The sequence below is a fragment of the Vombatus ursinus genome, unplaced genomic scaffold, assembly GCF_900497805.2.
Source record: "Vombatus ursinus unplaced genomic scaffold, bare-nosed wombat genome assembly UNPS02005236.1, whole genome shotgun sequence".
Taxonomy (NCBI): Eukaryota; Metazoa; Chordata; class Mammalia; order Diprotodontia; family Vombatidae; genus Vombatus; species Vombatus ursinus.
In genome coordinates this window covers 6065617-6082640 of record NW_020945014.1, presented here as the reverse complement: position 1 = coordinate 6082640, position 17024 = coordinate 6065617, and the positions used below count along the sequence as shown (strand labels likewise).

The following is a 17024-nucleotide window of genomic DNA, read 5'->3' as shown; positions in this document are numbered from 1 at the left end:
AATTCCCCTGAGCAAGGCCAGGGTTCTGAGAAATCCCAGTTTATTCATCATTTATTGTAAAAGGCTATTTCAGGAGGTGGCTTTCAATGGAACTTATTTCATTTTGTCAACTAAAGCACATGTCTTTTTAAAAAAGTCTTAATTTTTTGTTGTTGCTGTTGTTGCAAAAATGATTATGCCATAGGCCACTGGGGAGTTCCAAGAGGCGCTACATTCACTACTTCCTCCCCTGCGTATTTAATTTTTCTTTTGTGGAAAGAAATCATAATAACAACTCCCAATTCTAGAGTGGTTTACACAGTACTTACCTTTGAAAAATAAGTGATGCAAAGATTGTTATTTTCTAGAATGAGAGAATGCTAGAATTGGAAGGATACAGATTATTAGAACATAGACTCTTAAAGCTGGTAGGGGTCTTAGCATATGGAATGTTACATTGGAAAGTACCCTAGAATATGGCCTGTCAGAACACAGAATGCTAAAACTGGGAGACACTTTTGAGATCATCATCTGACTGCTATCACTTTGTTGGTGAAGACATGGACAAAACTTGTTTAATGTCTGATAACTTTAGGAGGGAACTTGAATTCAGGTTTTCTGACTCAGTCCAGTGCCCTCCCCATGATATTCTCTTCCCAAACGCAAGAAATCCATCAATAAAATCAGTTTCCTTTTATTTCTTCAAAAAGTCAGGGAGATTTAAGTTGCATGTCAGGCTTAAGAAATTTATATGGACAACAGAAAAAGAACTAATATATGATTTTCTCCCAAGGCTGCATATTGCTATTCATTTGCAACCTTCCAGGTTTGGTTAAACTCAATGGTAAAATTAACTATCCAAGCAGATATTAAAGATTCCTTTTATTTTATTTTAATTTAAAAGATCCTCTGAGTCAGCCAACAATATGTCTCTATGTTCATCTACATCATCAATATTATTTTAAAATTATTTTGAGCTTAGGGCCAATGCTAAAGGCAAATACTTTGGCCAATGCAGGATGTAGAGTCTGGAAAAAGGAGCCTTTATTTAGAAACACAGAATCACATGAGAACACGGACTGTTAAAGATAGAAGGGCTTTGAGAATATAGAATGTTTGAGTCAATTGGGTCCTTAGATAATTTGATCCAACAAGCATTTATTAAAAATCTACTCAGAGCAAGGTGCTGTATTATTTTAGGTAATGTACAGGTAATTATATTAGGTAATGGGGACACAAAGACATAATTAAAAAAAAACACACAAAAACAGTTTCTGTTTTCCAGAAGCTTTGCAACATAAGTAAATAAAAGAAGTTTTGAGGAGGGAGGTAACACTAATACCTACAAGGGGATTAAGAAAGCCTTCTCATAAGAAGTGTCACCTAAGTCACTTTGAAGGAAGTTAAGGATTCTAAGAGATAATGGAGAAGGTCATTCTATAGTCATTGAGGGATAGATCATCAAAATGTCCAGCAAGGGTAGTAGATGGAGTGGATATTAATGTTAATTCTGGAAAAGACCTTAGAACATATACTGTAAAATATTAGGTCTGGAAGGGTTTTTAAAACATGGAATATGGAATTTTGGAGTTGGAAGTGAATTTAGAGATTGTTTAGGTCAACCCCATCATTTTTACAAAGGGACTTTTTTATTTTTTATTCTATGCTCTATTTTACAAACAACTGGGACTTAAGAAAGAGAACTGAATTGTCTAAAATTATGTAGGGAGTATCGTTCTGAGCCTTTGTAAATTCCCACCCATAGGAAATTGAACTAAGCATAAAAAATAGCTGTATCATTTGGGAGGAGAAGGTGGGGAGAAGCCAAAACATCATTTACAATAGTAAGACTTTTTGAGAATAGTAAAATTATCCTCAGCTTTCCTCACAGTAGGGAGTTAGTACTCAGAATTCTCGAAGAAGGATCCATATTAGCCCAGCGGCATTTTTAAAATGGTTCTAAAGGCACTGGAAACTCAGGAGTAAAATTGTTTGTTCTACCACTAACCTACTGTATGACCTTGGATTGGTAACTTCCCCTCCCTAAACCTCAGTATCCTCATCTGTAAGGAAGAGAAAAATATGATGACCACCTACTTCACAGGGCTGTTAATAGGAACAAATGAAATGATGGATGTGAAAATGCTCTATAGAGTGTAAAACACAAGAGAACTAAATATAAGGTGATACTAACATTATAATCATTCAACTCAACCCACTCAAAGGCATAAGGATTAGAGAATCATAGATTTAGAACTAGAAGGGCCCTTAGGAATCATTTTGAAATCAGAGGTGTCAAACATACCTGGCCTAATGTGTCGAGCAACATTCAACCAGATTAAAATGTAGCTGCGAAATATTTAACAAAATAAATAAAAATGCAATAGAACATAATTATTTATGGTGTGATTGTTCTGTTTCTACTTGAGTTTGACACCACTGGACTGCACTAAACTTCTTCCCTTGACATTTCACAGATGAAGAAAATGAGCCCTAGAGAAATATAGTAAGTAGCGGAGTCAAGATCCAGATTCAAGCCTTCTGACTCCAAATCCAGCAGGGTATCACAGGTGCATGCAGAAAAGATGAGATCAGAGAATGTAGGGTCAGAGGGGACACACTCATTTTATAGATACAGAATCAGAGTCCTGGAGAGATTAAGTGATTTACTCAAGGTCAAACACGTAATAAGAAGTAGAAACAAAACATGAATCCAGATCCTACGGATTCACATCTGAGGCTCACATGATATGACTTAAAACTTCAGTATAACAAATATTTATCAGATGCCTACAATATGCAGAGCTTCCTAGGAAGTCAACTGCATTTTAGGGTCTTCACGTACTTCTATCCTTGGGTGGGATACAAATATGTACCAGACATGGTCCCTGCCCTTTAATAATTTATAAATTGAATAGGGGAGAGGTGAAGTAAGGGAACAGCAAAAATGCTAGAGAGGCATGAGGGTACACTGGAAAGAACACAAGACTACTTGGGCTTTAACTCTAGGTCTGCAACACCTTAACTCTGTGACCTTGAATTAGCTACTCTCAAGGCCTCAATTTCTTTGTTTATGAAATGAGGGCTCAACTAGATGGTTTCTTCTAGCTCTAACATTCTGTAATGGGGGAGGTGATCAAGGAAACCTCTAGATCTATTAGACTGGTACACCTCCCAGTGACCTGGAAATGTACCGTGATTCCTTTCTGGGGGACATATACACAGGCTCTTTGAAAGAAAGGACCCTTGTAGAGATGACACAGCAACTCCTGATTCCATTCTCTTCATTTCAGCACAAATTCATATTTATTATGTGCTTACTCTGTGCTAGACACCGTACTTGGCACCAGGAAGGTACACAGTTTAGGTAACATACTGACCTTATAGAGTTCACAGTCTAGTAAGGGGATATCACACACACACGCATATACCCCTAAAATAATGCATGGCAGAGGCATCAGAGAAGTATAAAACAATGTGCCATATGAGGTCCAAAAAAGAATGTTGTTTATAATAGAAGGGATCTGAGTAGGCCTTTCTGAAGGAGGTAGTATTTAAGAGGGTCTTTGAAGAAAAGTATAAAAATTAAATAGGCAGAGAGGGGAAGGAAGGACATTCCAAGTCCAGGGAATAAGATCACAGATTTAGAGATGAAACCAAATATAAATTCCATTGGCATTTAAAGCCCTTCATAATCTTGCCCCAACCTACTTTTATAGCCTCCTTATACTTTATTCCTCTTCATGCACTCTAGAGCCCTGTCAAAATGGCCTGAATACAAACAACTACAATTCTGGTCTCCATGTCTTTCCATTTTCTGTCTCCCCAGCCTGAGATATACTCCCTCCTCATCTCTATCTCTTAGGATTCCTAGTCTCCTTCAAGACTCACCTGATTTCCCCCAAGTTACCTTTTATCTTACCTCTACTGTACAGGTTGTCTCTCTTGACAGACTGCAAGTCTCTTGGAGTCAGGAGCTATTTCATTTTTGTCTTCTATCCCCAGAACTGAACACAGAACCTAGTACAGAGTAGGTGCTGAATAAATGCTTGTTGTTTAGTTAGAGGTAGCACAAACAGAGTACTACAAGCTTGAATGTGTCCCCTCAAGCCTCATAAGATACACTTGAACTTTGGACTCTGAAGACTACGAGAAGGAAAGGAAGATGCTCTGGTCAAATCCCATCTGGAGTATTTTGTTCAGTTGTGGGCATCTCATTTTAGGAAAGATGTTGACAAATTGGAACATATCCAGAGGAGAGTGGACAGGATGGTAAGGTGACTAAAATCTTACAAGGACGTTTAAAGAAGCCTGAAGAGGAAAAGACTTGAGAGAAATATCATGGCTATTTTCAAGTACCTGAAAGGCAATCCTCCAAAAAAGAGGTTAGACTTGTTCAGCGTAGCCCTAAGGGGAAGAATTAGGATCAATAACAGTGGTGGGAGTTGAAAGGAAGTACATTCCAGCTTCAAAAAGAAGTTTCCTAACAATAGGAGACATTCAAAAGTCACAGCAGGTACTGAGAAAGTAGTGGGCTCCCATGTGAAGTCTTCAAATGCAGGTTGGATGACCACTTATCCTACCGTGTTGTAGGGATTCTTATTCAGATATGGACTGGGGAAGGGAAAAAGGAGAAAGGGAAAGGAGAGGGTGGGAATAATCACTTATAAAGGTGTACTATATGCAGTCAGTCAAATAATTTTTATTAAGTGCCCACTATGGGCCAGGCACTGTGCTAAGCACTTTTACAAATATAATTTCATTTGTATTGGACTATCTGGCCTCTGAGATTCCTTCTAGCTCTTGAGAGTCTATGAATTGAGCCCCTACTTAAGGTGGCAGCAGCAGAATAATTGGAAGAGATGTTTAGAAATCCAGATACAACAGAAAGGACAAGAATTTGGTACCTCAAGTTGGGTTTTTGAGGATCAGGGAAAATGCAGAAAAGAGAAAAAGGTAAAAGCCATGGAAGCAATGGCAAGAGTTCCTCTGGAGGAGCTCCAAGGAAAGATGAATGCCCTGGGGAAGTAGCCCCAAGCTCTCTGGTGGCATCATGTTGCAAGAGAGTAAGGTTCTCTGAATACTTTTCCATTCCACTACTTATTTGACATTCGAATCTTTGTATAACTGCTGACTTTAAAAAAGTAATCCTCAAGAGGATTCTGGGAAGATGCTGCTGGTTGTGGGTATTTACAGGAGGCTGGAGGTCTTGGTTTTCTTTCCAGACCAGACAGGAGAACTGAAGGATGATCTGAGGCAAGAGGCACCATCCCCCATACCTTAGGATTAGAGGCGACTACAAAAACTAAGCTACTACAAATTAAAAAAAAAAAAATGCACAGGCAAAGGAGAAAGAATTCAACCATAGAGAGATTGAGGAAAAGCAAAAAAAAAAAAAAATCCAAGGAATATGATAAGATTATGAAAAGAAAGTAAACCAATTAGAAAAGGAGATCCGGAATCTTAAGGAAGAAAATGACTCCCTGAAAATCAGAATTGGTCAGGAGGAAGCCAGCGAAGTTATAAGAGATCAAGAAATAATAAAACAAAATATAAAGAATGGAAAAATAGAAGAGAATGTGAGACATCTCATAAGAAAAACAACTGATCTGGAGAACAGATCAAGAAGATAAAATATAAGAATAATCAGACTACCTGAAAGCTATGATCAAAAAAAGTATCTTGATACAATAATACAAGAAATTACAGAAAATTGTCCTGAAGCATTAGAACAAGAGGCGACAGTAGAAATAGAAAAAAATTCACTGATCACCACCTGAAAGAGATCCTATGAGGAAAACCCACAGGAATATTATAGTCAAATTCTAAAACTCCCACCTCAAGGATAAAACATTACAAGCAACAAGAAAAAAACAATTTAAATATGGTAGTGCCACAATTAGAATCACATAAGACCTAGCAGAGGCAACACTAAAAGACCACAGTCTTCTGGCCAAAAATATAATACTCAGAAAAGCTAAGCATAATTTTAAAAAAAGGACATTTAATAAATTGTCAGAATTTTGGGATTTTGTTAAAAAAAAAACCCAACAACAAAATCTAAACTTAACAGAAGAGCCAAGAGAAATATAAAGTACATACCAAAGACTAATTACAAGGGACTCATTAAAGACAGATTGTTTACCTTTTATGTATGTAAAATGTAAAATGTATGTCTAATATTGTTATTAGTAATTGGGTAGTTTGTAAGAAAGACTGTGGTAGACCTGAGTACAATAAGAATTTAAAAAGTAAAACCATTTAGGAACAGCTAAAAAGGATAATTATCTTATATAAATGAGGTGTGAAAGGAATTAGATGGGGGATGAGGGCTGTTAGTTCTGGAAACCTACTTTCATCCGGAATGGGTTTAAGAAGGAACAAAGCATATATATCTAGAAGAGGATAAAAGTCTTCTAAATTCAGAAAAAAATAAAATGCTAAGGGGATAGGGAAGGGGGAGAGGATAAGGGAGGGATCTCTAGAGGGGAGGGTGAGAGAATAGGTTAAAGGTGGGTATAGAATGGTGTTTCGATTAATGGGAATGGGAGGATAAGAGAGGGATCATGGGTGGTGGGGGTGCAGGTTGAGTAATAGGAGGGAAAGGTAGTGGGTAGAAGTAAAATAGAAGAGTCAGGAGGGATAGGAAGTAAGACATACCCATAAACATAAAAACAAAGATCAGGAGTAGAATGTGTTAGGGAAAGTATAAGTCTATATATGTTTGTGTGTATGTATACATATATATGTATATGTATATGTATAAATCTATACATCTATAGCTAAATATATCTATGCTCAATTGTAGCCTGGCGGGGAGGGACAAAACAAAGTAAAATGTTCATAGCAGACAGCTCTCAATACAACACGTAATATTTATTATATAGGCTTTCTTGAAATGGAAATTTATTGCTACGTATTTTGAATCCTCTCTTATATTCTGCTGTGTACATGACATGCTTTGGTCTCTTATTTTGTATTTAAGTCTCAATATTTAAGTTTATAATGTTTCTTTTTCTTTTCTCTATTACGCATTTAAGTTTTAATATTTATGTATAAAAAATTTATATCTAAAAAACAAAAACAAAAACAAAAACCTCTTCCCCAGAAGCAATTTCTGTTGACCTGCTAGAAACTGTTCCTAACTTGTGAAGTCAAAGACTGCATATTTATTGGCCCCTGCCTAGTTCCTTATCTATGATGCTGGAGGCCAGGGAGAAAATTGGTTCTTTAATGCTATAAAAACTCAAGACAACCGTGAATAGTTGAGGTGTCTGTGGTGGAAGCAATAGGAACACAGATGTTCCACACATCAACTAGAAGGAAATCATGTCAATCTTAGAGGAACTGGGTGTGCCAAATCTGAATGGACCCTTCAAATGACCATCATTCACTCTTCATGTTGTGGTCTGAAGACCACCATTCTTGGGATTTTGTCTACTGATTCCCCTAGTGACTGAAAAGACCTAATAATATCCTTGTGCTAAATCCCTCTTTCCTAACTGACCCTATTCTCCCATATCCCTAGGTATTCCCTTGTGTGGCTTAAATACACTATAATGAAGGCTCATTGCTTTATGCATTACCATCCCATTTGGTTCTTCCTGAAAATTTCCTAGTCCCTGGGGAAAACAGGAATTTGATAAATTTCAAGATGGCCTAAGATCCTGAGTAGGAGTTTTCAGTCTCTGTCCTAAAATTCTCTCTTCAGAAATAATTATGTGGTGATAAATATTTTAAACAATTCAGTATCTCTCCTGCACCATACAAAGAGCTTTCCAAGATATTCCTTGGCACAGAGATTTAGGTCATAAGCAGGCATAAGAAGAAAGAAAGAAATCCTGGGATAATGGTACTCCTGTGGAATAGTTTAGATAGTGCTTTTTGTCTCCAGATGGGAAGAGTCAAGAGTGAAGGGTGATAAGATAAAACAAACTGGTGTCCGAGTTCCTAAGCAACCCCTCAGACATAGGCACTCATTTAAAGACACCATCTGTCATGTACAGCAATAAAAATACCTTCTATAGGGTTGAGCAGCCAAGTCACTTCATGCCAACATTTTACTTCAACTAGCTGGGGCCAGGACCCAGCCGGGATGCAGTCATAAGTGAAATGAGATCAGCCCCACTGCCCCTAGTCAACATTTACCATAGCATAAACATCACCTTATTGCCACAACCAGCAGGCTTCCCTGCAGGGGATGCTGGGAATTGGAAAGTAGAGTGGGCTCTGCTCAGTCTTGTGGAGAAGCATGTACAGGCACTTCTTGTCCACTGAATGGCTCACAAGGCATTCCTAAAGCAAGGGTTATAAAAGAATTCTCTCTAAAGATTCTTCCCAAAATGAATAGAAGTTGCATATATCAGAATGACATTCACAGAGACAGCATGGTATAGCAAAAAGGAAAATGACTTTGGTTTTTTCTCAGTCTTCATCCTTCTTGACCTCTCTGCAGTATCTGATATTGTTGACCACCTTGAATGCTCTATCCTCTCTAGGTTTTCATCACACTACTGTCTCTTGGTTCTTCTACTTAATTGTTTTTTATCAGTCTCCCTTTTGCTAGAATGTTGTGTGTGTGTGTGTGTGTATACACACATATACATGCATATTATACATGTATATATAACATAACATAATATACAATACATGGAATTTATACATACATGTATACATACATATATACATATATGTATACAGATAGTGTGTGTGTATATCCGTGTCCTACCCCCTAACTGTATGCCTAGCACCAAGGTTTTGTCCTGACTCTTTTTCTCTTCTCTCTCTTCTCTTTGTGAATTCATAAACTCCCACAGCTATAATTATCACCTCTAGGCAGATGACTCTAAAAGACACATACATATATATACACACACACACACAACACACACACACACACACACACGCATCCATCCATCCACCCATGCATCCGTGTGCATATATGTATATGTGTGTATGTGTGTATGTATCTCTGGGTCCAGTCACTGTCTCCTGAACACCAGCCCCACAATGCCAACTGCCGATTGGACATTTTGAACTGGATGGCCCGTAGGCGTATCAAACTCCATCTGTTCAAAGAACTCATCCTCTTTCCCCAGCTCCCCAAATTAGCCGTCTTTTAAAGTCTGTAAACTTCACTGTCTTTCCAAGAATTCATATTTCCAAACTTGTTGGCAAGTCAGGTGGCACGGTGAATCGAGCATTAGATCTGAGGTCAGGAAGACCTGAGTTCAAATCCATCCTCAGATACTTACTAGTCGTATGTCATTTATCTTCTGTCTGCCTCAATTTCCTCATCGGTAAAGTGGTGATAATAACAGCATTACTTTCTGGGGTTGTTGTGAGGATAAGATGAGATAATATTTGAAGTGGTTTGCAAACCTTAAAGTACTAAATAAATGCTATTATCATAATCATTATCCTTAACTCTTTACTTTCACCCCAGTCAATAAGCAATTAGCACTTATTAAATGTTTACTATGCAACTGACCAAATATAAGCAAAAAGACCCCCAAAACCCCAGCCCCTCCCCTTAAGGAGTTTATAGTCTAATAGAGGAAGTCAATACACAATAGGGAGCTGTCCTGGCCCTGAACAACTGATATCACTTAATGCATTCTCTCCATAGGACAGAACAAAGTTTAATGGGTAGAAAGTACAGAGAGGTAGATTTTAGTTCAACGTAAGGAAAAACTTCATAATAATTAGAGCTATACCACCAAGGAATATAGCGAATTTACTACTCACTGTGGAGGCATCCAAGAAAAAGTTGTGTGACCATTTAGGAGACAACAGACTCTTCCGAAAAGGGGCTGAATGAGGGAAGTAGTGTGGTGTGATAGAAAGATCATAGGATGTAGAGTCATGTGATGGGTTTAAATCACATCTCTGGGATCTTAGGCAAGTCCCTTAACTTCTGGTGGTCTCAGTTTCATCATCTGTACAATGGGAGGTGAATTAGAAAGGGCCTGTCAGGTCACTTCTAGTTCTAAATCTATAATCTTAGATGTCCTTTGAGGTCCCTTATGTTCTCACATTCTTTGGCCGAGGTTTTGTCTCTGAGATTCTATATTCTAATGTTCCATAGTCTAAGATTTTGGTTCCAGCAGCCTTTGTTTCCATGATTCCTAGGTTTATTGGGCAGCCGATGTATGAAACGATACTGTACTTTGTTCACTCCTCTCATGGCTTTCTGCTGTGTTGAAATTAACACTAACTGGGCACCTTCTGTTCATGTCCCAGCCAGCTTCCTGGCAGTGTGTTTCGTTTCTTGCGATTATTTATCACCACATTTTTTTCCCTCCAGTCAAATATCTCCATTTTCTGGTGCTGGAAATACTCTAATCCCATCATTTTCAATGGAATATTTTGCATATTTTCAGCCAGCAATCTGACTTTCATTCACAATCATCACAATCATGAGTATGAGGAAGGAACTGAGATGAATTTGCTTAAATAAGCAACTTGATTAAATTAGGGCCATCTCTACAACACAGGGCTTAAAAAAAATCTATAGTTACCATAAAATTGACACTGAAGTAAACACATTTTATATGCTGCTTATAGCATTCTAGACTAATAGTGGATTTGGGCTAATCCATCTTTGGCATGGCTACTTAGAGAAATTTATTTATTTATTATGTGGAATTTGATAAAATGAGATTCCTCCACACAAGAAATTTACTTTTAAGGGAAAATATTCTTATGGTGTGTAAAGATATTCACTAAAGTCATTCAAGCAAGGGCTGGATGATAACTTACATGAGTATTGTAGGGTAAATTATTTTTCAGGTATAAATTGGACTATGAATAAAGAAGCCTCTTTCAATACTGACATGATATCATTAATATTTGATGAGAAATTTGATTACAGGTGAAAAGACATTGCAATGAAAAGTTTATTGAACTTGAAACCCAAAGTCCTGGATTCAATGCCTGGCTCTACTACTTACTTTCTATGAGACCTTTGCAATCATGGAACCTCTCTGGGTCTCAGTATCCTCATCTGTAAAATGACGGAGTTCAGCTCGGTCATCTCGAAGCTTCCTCTAAGTGTCCACCAGAACGCTCATCCTGCACCTGGGGACCCTATGCTCTGAAAAGAGAATGTTTCCCTTATCTTACCCAGAACCAGGCCACCATGCCATCTGCCAGTCATTCCATACTGTGCCACCTAAACTCTGGTCACCCTCCTCTTCACCTCAGGACTCAGTCTTAGCCCCTGGGACCCTGGGATCTACTAGATGATCCCTCCCCAGCCTCCAGCCTCCACCTCTCACCTTCTACCTTTCATGTATTGTCTTCTGCTATTAGAATGGAGCTCTGAGGGAAGAGTCAATCTTGCTTGTTTGCATTTGTATCTCTAGCACTTAACATAGTGCCTGAATTTAATAAATTTTTAAATTTTTTCATCCTTCCTTCCTTCCTTCCTTCTTCCCTCCCTCCTATGATTCTGTGAAAGGCAGTTTTATAGGAATACTGTTATAAATGGATGATTAGCTAGAATTATAAAGATTTCCAACATTGTAGTTAATTTAGACAAAGGATATTAGCGTATTATTATGAAATGACACTTGTTGGAGCAATGTCATACCAGATAAGCCTGTATCCTTTCTTAATGCATTCCCTTACACCTGGAATGTGTTTCCATATCTATCACTTCCCTTTGCTCAAGTCCTAGTATCCTTCAAGAACTTGCTTAAATATCACCATTTGCAGGAAGTTTTCCCTAATACTTGCAGTCAGAAGTAATTGTTCACTTCTCAGACTTCAAAGAGTACTGTGCATAAATCTCAATTATCTTTTTTCTCAGTTCATAATGGCATTAAAGAAATGGCATTACTATTGGCCTTGATGCTGCACCCTAAAGATCATGGGGCCTTTACATCTGACTAGTAGGTGAAACCTTTCACATGTGTTGTTTTTCCCATTAAAATGTGAGCTCGTTGAGAGGAAGGGCCATTTTAATTTTCTCTTTGTATCCCCCATGCTTAGCATAGTGTTATGCACAAAGTAAGCACTTAATAAATGTCTCATTCATTTATTTATTCATGTTCCCCTTTGTATTATATGTCTGCTCTGCTACATGCTCCTGTTTCTTATCTAACTTACAATTTCCTTAAATTGCCAGGCACAGTGTTCTTTGCACATAGCAAATACCAGATAATATATATGTAATTGAACAATAAAAAAAATTGTGACTGGTATCTATACTTCTTCATAACTCCCAAAGTGTTTTCTACCTGCTAACATCACAGAATCATTTCTGTTATGGGATTTACAGCTAGAGGAGACCTTCCAGATCAACCTGTTTAATCGCCACTTTGGACAGGGAAGAAAACAGAGGCCTAGAGATGGCGAATGATTTGCCCAAGGTGATTGCCATTGCATTTCTATGAGACACAGAGTACAAGTATCATTATTCATACTTGACAAAGGGAGAAACTACAGATAAGGAAGGGTGAGTGACTTGTCTGATGTGACCTAGCTAATAAATGTCATTTCCAGGAAGTTTCCTCAGGTGCTCAGCCTCCATACACTGTTGAATAGATGATTAATAGATGAATGAATGGCTACAGAGATGCTCCTTCTTACTCTAAAACATTATGACTGTTTCAATGTTAGCTTATATACTCTCCTATGATGACTCAACCCTAAGCATGGCATTTAAACTAGCTACACAGAACAGATGGTCTCTTCATAGCATACACAATGACATTTATTTGTATCTAATGGTCACTGCCTCTGACATTGGGATTTCTAGGATATCATTGACTAATATCTGGGATCTGGATGAAGTAAGTTATCTCTAATGCTCTTTTTTCTCAGTCACTTAAGGAAAAGATTTAAAATAAACAGAACCAAGAAGCTTTCTGCCTTACTTAAATGTAACTCAAAGGTGGTGTCATACAACAGGAAGAGTTATGGATTGGGAATCAGAGGACATGGGTCTATCGCTGTGGCTTTGCTATCCTTAAATATCTCACAACCAAGCACGATGGATCGTATCAATTAGAGGAACAGAGACACTGAAAGAGGAGAACCATTTGCTTTGCTGGGCCTGATCATAAAAATTAAAAACAACAAAAAAAATTTTTTTGTTAAGAGTTTCTGTCTTTGTGTCTAAGTTTCTATATTTGTAAAATGAGAAGGTTGGACTAGATGATCTCTGAGGTGTCTTTTAGCTCTATACTTCATGGTCCTATAACATTCAAATGTAATACTCAACAGTTGCATAAAGGTCACAAATGAAGGTGAGGAACTGCGATCTGCTGTGGGATACAAAACTATTTTGCTAGACATTGGATGCTACATTTCTAAATTCAAGTCAATTAAAAGGACATTTATTAAGAGCCTACTACATGCATGATAATGTGCTTACAGATGAATTCAACAGCAAATTCAGCAGATATTTGTTAAGTAATTTCTTATAAGCCTATTATGCTACACCCTGGGGGAACAAAAAGAGATAAAAAAATCTGGTCCCTGCCCTTATATCTAGTAGGGAGATATAACTATAAATATAAAATATTATAAAATGTATCAGAAAAGTACAGACTACTCTGTGAGGTCTTATAGGGGCCTGTAGCACCATTGTGGTGCATAGTGGTAATGTAGATTGCAGATTAGGGCAAGGCTGGGAACCAAGGTAGCTTTTTAATCGTGATCGCTTTTGATTATTATTCAATCATGAAGTCTTGAAGGAGTTTATGTGACTCTCTTTCCTTCTTTAGGAGTTAGATCAGGGAAGGGGTGTCTGTATGCTATCCAGTAAAGTACTGATTCCTAGGGAAGAATACGATTGGTCTTTTCTATCTGGGAACCAACAAGAGTCAGATAATAGAAAACAGATATGGGAATTTGACTACGTCAAGACGTGTCCCAGACTCTGCAGACTAATATGTACCTTAGAGTGTCTTTCTATAGGGCTCACTAACCTATTTACAGAATACTAACAGGAAAAGAGAGCAGTAGGAGACACCTCAGGCCAACTCAAAGGCCAATTTATGGGTCTTACCTTACTTTCTTTCACATTTTCTCAAATATAACTAAGTAGAAGTGTTTTTCACCAGCCACCCTCTGTTGGAGGAGAACAAATGTTTTTATGGCCGAGATGATCATGATTTTGAAGTTTCCATCCCTTAGAAGTTCACTTTTTGTGAGAACTGCAAAGATTAAGAGGGAATGAATTTGTGTATGGTATTTGAAAGACTGCATTAATGGTGACAGAGCCTCCTGTTCCAGATCATGAACTTGCCACCTCCATCTTCCTAGCCCCACAGCAACAATATTTCTCTCAGCCTTCTTTCCTTGGCACCCACCAGGATACCTATTAGCACAACAGGGGCTGCTCTGGCTAAGGCAATCAGGAAATAAATTAACATAATTAGGATCAATAAACCCAATGTGCTCCCTTTCTGATTTATTAGCCTCATTTTTAATCCACCAAATATGAAGGTTTCTAAAAGGTAATCTGATATATGATTTAGTGCTTATCTACTAGAACTACAATTACTTTTTTTTTTTTTTTTTGGTGAGGCAATTGGGGTTAAGTGACTTGCCCAAGGTCACACAGCTAGCACACGTCAAGTGTTTGGTCTGAGGCCGGATTTGAACTGAGGTCCTCCTGACGTCAGGGCCGGTGCTCTATTCACTGCGCCACCTAGCTGCTCCTACAATTACTTTTTAATGTAAAAGTAGGCACACTGTGTCTAAAGGATGTATATTTTTAAAATGTTTTGCATTCTTTTTCCTTCACATAGGCCCCCAAAGAATTAAACTAAGAGAAAAAAAAAAGCAAAAGAATCAAAGAATGTTAGAATTGAAATCATCTTAGAAACCATCTAATGCAACTACTCATTTGGGAGAGAAGGAAACTGAGGCCCAGAAAGAGGAGATGGCATCCAAGGTTACATGACTAACAGGAGCACCAACAACATAATCTAGTTCCTCTGATTCACAGGCAAGGGCTCTTTCTATTATTCTAATGCAAAGTACATCTTTTCTAGACTTTCAGTTTTCAGAGTATCTTTTCTTCACCCCGATGGCCTAAGTGTACTTACATTTTCTCTGTCCAGGCCAAACCATCTCAATTAAAATATGCCCTCAAGAAAGGATCTGATAAAGGCATTGGCACTTAAGTTTAAACGTTTGACAGAAGTTTAAGAGGTTACTTCTGCAGGGCAGGAGAAGTATTTAACACTTCACAGCAGATTTTCCAAACCTTTTTTATCCCTCTTCAAGCCCTAAAGCTCCCCTATTCCACCCTTCAACTCAGCTGAGAACCTTGCCTCATCATTCACAGAAAAAAATTAAAGCCATTCTCCAAAAGTTCCTTCTCTCCTCCTTACTTCCCATCATTCAGATGCCTTCTGCTACTTTCTCCTCCTTCACCACTGTCTCACATAATGAAGGGGCCTTTCTGCTTATCAAAGCAAACCTCTTTATACGCCCAACTGATCCCATTTCATCTCATCTCCAGCAGATTACCCTTTCTATCATCTCTATTTTCTCACTTACCTTTAATCTGTCTATTGGCTGCTTCTCTACTACCTACAAACATGCCCATGTCTCCCTCATCCTTGAAAAATCCCATTCACTCATTCCTGATAGCTATCATCCCTTTTGTGACTAAACTCCTTGAGAAGGACATCTACTGGGTGCCTCCACTTCCTTTTCTCTCACTTTGTTCTTAACTTCGTTGTCTGGCTTCCAAATTCATCATTTAACTGAAACTGCTCTCTCTAAAGTTATCAGTGATCTATTAATTACCAACTCTAATGACCTTTTCTCAATCCTCATCCTTCTTAACCTCTTTATAGCTTTTGACACGGTTGATAACCCTCTTCTCCTTGATATTCTTTTTTCTCTAGGTTTTCATGACACAGCTTTCTCTTAAGGTGTCATTCAACCTGTCTGCTGCTTCTCAGTCTCCTTTGTTGTATATTTATCAGGGTCACATCTTCCAACCATAGGTGTCACCCAAGGTTTTGCCCTGGGTTGTCTTCTTTTCTGCTTCTATACTCTTTCACTTGGTTATCTCATTGTCTCCCATATATTCAACCACAATCTCTATGCAGATGATTCTCAAATTTATTTGTCCAGCCCTAACTTCTGTTTTTGCCTCAAGTCTTACATTTACAACTACATACTGTAAATTCTTGAATTAGATGTCCCATAGATATTTAAATTTGACATTTCTAAAAGTGAACTCATTATCTTTGCTCCTAAACCCTCTCTTCTTCCTATTTTCCCTATTACTATCTAAGTCAGTGCTTTAAGGGGCAAAAAATTTTACATACATTACCATCTCATTTCATCCTTTGGATGATCTTCTGAGGCAGATGCTATAGGTATTATTATTATTATTATTATTATTGTTATTTCTATTTTACGTATATGAATGAGACTTGAAGATGTGAAGTGATTTGCTTATGGTCACACAACTGGACAAGAAGTAGAATGCAAATCTAAGAACCAACTATGTCTCCAGAGGACTGATGATACAGCATTTCACCTACTTCTTGACAGAGGGTGAGGGAATTGAGATGCAAGCAGCCAATGAATAGCTTTGTTCTATTTGACTATCCCCATTTGTCACAAAGTCATGTTGTTGTTTTATTTTTAATTTGAATTTGGGGGGGAGTTGCAAGGGAAATGAGTAATAGTTGGCAAAAAAAAAGAAAAGAGGGTCATTGAAGCATTTAAAAATGCACAGAAAAGAACAGGAGATCCAGAAGGAGACATGGATAAGAAGAATAGCTTTTAAAACAGTTTGAATTTATAATTTGCTTTTTAAAAAGCAAGATGTAATAGAGATATGTGATTTCATATACAATCTTCTTTCTTTGTACATGGAAATGTTCATATTAACTGGTATTTACCAAAAGCAGAATAACAATTTTTTAGAAAACAGAATTCAAATTCAGGCCTTCCTAATTCCCAGATCAACACTTTTTTTGTCTACTACATTCCACTACTTCTCCCTCCACATGCAGTCAGAGGGCTCTGGAGTTTTGAACCTGGACAACTAGAAGGACGGTGGT

General features: G+C 37.8%; 1 protein-coding gene across 2 annotated transcripts in view; it reads right to left on the bottom strand.

The window, feature by feature from the left end:
• TRAPPC9 (trafficking protein particle complex 9) overlaps window positions 1–17024 on the bottom strand; it is a 964950-nt gene that overhangs the window by 220666 nt on the left and 727260 nt on the right. The gene's annotated exons all lie outside the window — the stretch shown is intronic.